Genomic DNA, 3,119 nt, shown 5'->3' with positions numbered 1-3,119 from the left:
CATGAGTCCTCCATGTGCTGCCCCAGTCACATGTGCTCAGTGGCCTACTAACTGCTGTAACTCTGTGCTGCCTCCAAACCACAGCCCTCATCTTTTGTCATCTTACATCCCATGTGTCAAACTCAAGGCCCGCGGGCCACATCCGGCCGGTGTACGATTTAATGGCCCGGCGATATGAAACGCCGATAACACAAACTACAAATCCCATAATGCAGCGCAACAGCTGCCTTACCGAACGATTGGCTACCTGCGATCATTCCTGCATCAATTACGTCAGATCAATCAAGCGTCTGTTGATGTATACAACCCTAATTTCAAGTCAAAGCCTTTAACAATAGCCAAGAGAAAAGTTGATTGTGAAAACAGAGCCTTTCTAAACCGGTGGGAGGCTGAATATATGTTTACTGACATTGTCGGTAAACCCGTGTGTCTTATTTGTGGAGCTAATGTGGCTGTAATTAAGGAATATAACCTAAGACGGCACTACGAGACAAAACATCAGGACAAGCTGAGAAACGTGATGCAGAGCAGAAGCTACAGAAGGTAGAGGAGTTGAAGAGGAATCTGACATCACAGCAGACGTTTTCACCAAAGCTAAATCACACAGTGAAGCTGCTGTGAAAGAAGTTTTATTGGAGCAGAGGAGAAAATCAGGCCGGACATTTACCGAGGGAGAGTTTCTGAAGAGCTGTATGATGAAAGTGTGCGACGTCTGGTGTCCAGACAAAAAGCAGGTGTTTGTTAATGTAAGGCTTAGCAGAAATACGGTTGGCGATTTTAAGTTCAAGTTTATTTATTTTGGAATAATAATGTATCCTGTCTGTTTCGATTCACATTTATGTTCAAAAAACGTTTAGTTTTAGTCTGTTCAATAAATGTTTATCCTGTTCGGCCCCGACCTAAAGTGTGCTTTGAGTTTTGGCCCCCTGTGCCATTGAGTGTGACACCCCTGTCTTACATGGACCAGGAAACCCCGAGAAAGTCAACAGGCCACAAAGTGGGGCAGGTTTTGTTTGGTGCACTGGGTTTTAATTAGACCCAAAGCCTACAGTCCGCAGCACTGATGCATCATGCGTGAAATGACTCCTTTAAAAAAATCTGTTTTGATAAATGAAGCCATCCTATTTAGGTCGCGCATGGCTCTGCTGCTGTGCGCCTGCCTGTCCTTTGTTATGGCGGGGCCAGGATTTATTTGGTGGGGTTTTGATTCTGCCTTTCTAGTCGGTGCCGCGCCTCCCTCTCACGGGGCCGATGTGACCTACATTCGTCTCTGGCACAGAGACCCGGAGTGCGCACCAACCAATTGGCAGCGGCTGCTCCGCAGCAAAGCGCAGCGTTGCTTCAGGTTTCCGCCGATTGCATAACCTGCCCTGTTTTCAATCCATTTTAACGATCTAACTCCTTTATTACGCAACCTGCATAACCCCTCCAATGTTTACTACACGTATCTACAGAGGCGGAACACAACTTCCAGGCAGTGGCTCCACTGAGGGGAGGCTGACCTGACACTCGGACACCTCCGGAAACCTTTTAAAGTCCTTCTATGTCAATTAGTATATGAATATAAGCTGTTATTGCATGTGTCACTGCTGAAGCTACGGGAGGAGGGGGTGCGTATGCCCACGTGCAGGGTGGAAACCACAAAGCCGGCGTTAGAAATAAAGACAGTTTGGTCTCCCCAAACAAAATGTGCAACCCCACAAAGTGCCTGGTGCGTTTGTCGCCCATACGTGGTGGCAGCATGTTCGCCTGGACCTGTGCTGCCTGCGCTTCCGCTGAGAAAAGCTTTGGGCGCAAAGAGAAGAGAGGAGCGCGCACCACCGACATAGCAGCGCAGTGAGGAACATGCTGCCCCGCGTGTCTCCTTTGTTGCTCCGTCCTCATGCATATTTAATCTGATCCTCTGTCATCCGACGCGACTGCGTGGCTCCAACTGTGGATGACATTCACCCACTGCCTAAAACAGTCTGCACATTTTCATCTGCTGTGCTACCATAATGCATGTTACATCTGACCCAGATGTTCGGATCCACACGCACCTGGCAGCGGCTGCTCTCGTCAGACCCAGTGAACTCCACCGTTCTTCGTCCTTTCTATTTCTGGCTCCCAGGGCTCCGGGCCCAGGTTGTAAACAAAGAGGGCAGAAGTGGAAACGGTCCGCAGGTATCCAGGGCGCAGGATCACGCCCGTCGGTCCGCTCCGGTTTGTGCTGAGCTCCTCCTGACTGCCGAGCTACCGACGGGTTAACCCGGAGCGCTGCACAGCGCACAGCGCGTTAACCTTTACAAAGAGCTGCTACACGTGACGGAGAGAAGTGTGTCCGCGGAGCCTGCTTGGGATTTTTCCAGCTGTGTGCAGCAGCCACACTGACCCCAACGAGCCCCGGTAGTAGTAACAGTAACAGCCTAATAATGTTAACATACCTGCACTTAGCTGAGCTGCGTGTGGTACAACTGGAGGTGTATTACTGAAGCGACACCGGGGTAAACTGGGGTAAACTGGGGTACACTGGGGTACACTGGCCCCAAAAGCCCCACGACACACTGGAGGACCCAGCCTCGTTCCAACTCTGGCGCCGCTTCAGAGCACGTCCAACGCATACGTGCGTTTCCACCACGGCATCTATTTCTGAAGGAATCCCATAACCTCTGACTACCCCCCATACCCCTCACACAGCTCCATCAAACGCACCCCAGCACCAAAACAAACACGCATGGAGCAACGCACAGGAGGAGCCTGTTTTATATCCACCAGCTGATACGAATGTGCCGATGCAGTTAATAATAACTCAGACTCACCCCTTGTTCGTCAAAGGCCACAATCCACAGAGATGCACGCGGTCCTGTACGCGTCCAGCAATCCGTTTTGCGCATCGGCACACACTCGCACACACCGTCCGCCACTTTCAGAGCGCCAGCTCTCCCGTTAGTGCGGGTGTATGCGGGAGCGTGAACACAGTGCTCCTGTTTTCAGCGCACCGCTCATGTCGTGTTTGCTCCGGCTCGTCCCTCTCTCTCTCTGCTTCTCTCTCCGAGTCTCTAAATGTATGTTAGTGGGTCAGTTGTTGCATAACAGGACGCTTTGGGTGCCTAGTCACGTTTTTGTTTCTCTCTCGGCTC

At 50.9% G+C, this 3,119-nt stretch overlaps 1 protein-coding gene across 1 annotated transcript in view; it reads right to left on the bottom strand.

Annotated features, from left to right (window-relative positions):
- nfil3-2 (nuclear factor, interleukin 3 regulated, member 2) overlaps window positions 1–3,119 on the bottom strand; it is a 9,776-nt gene extending 6,657 nt beyond the window's left edge. The window contains 1 exon segment of the mRNA XM_020623158.1: window positions 2,799–3,119. The gene's annotated coding sequence lies outside the window, so the exon portion shown is untranslated.

This window comes from Monopterus albus, unplaced genomic scaffold (genome assembly GCF_001952655.1).
Source record: "Monopterus albus unplaced genomic scaffold, M_albus_1.0 scaffold292.1, whole genome shotgun sequence".
Taxonomy (NCBI): Eukaryota; Metazoa; Chordata; class Actinopteri; order Synbranchiformes; family Synbranchidae; genus Monopterus; species Monopterus albus.
The sequence above is the reverse complement of the archived record's forward strand: the minus strand, read 5'-3'. Positions and strand labels throughout refer to the sequence as shown.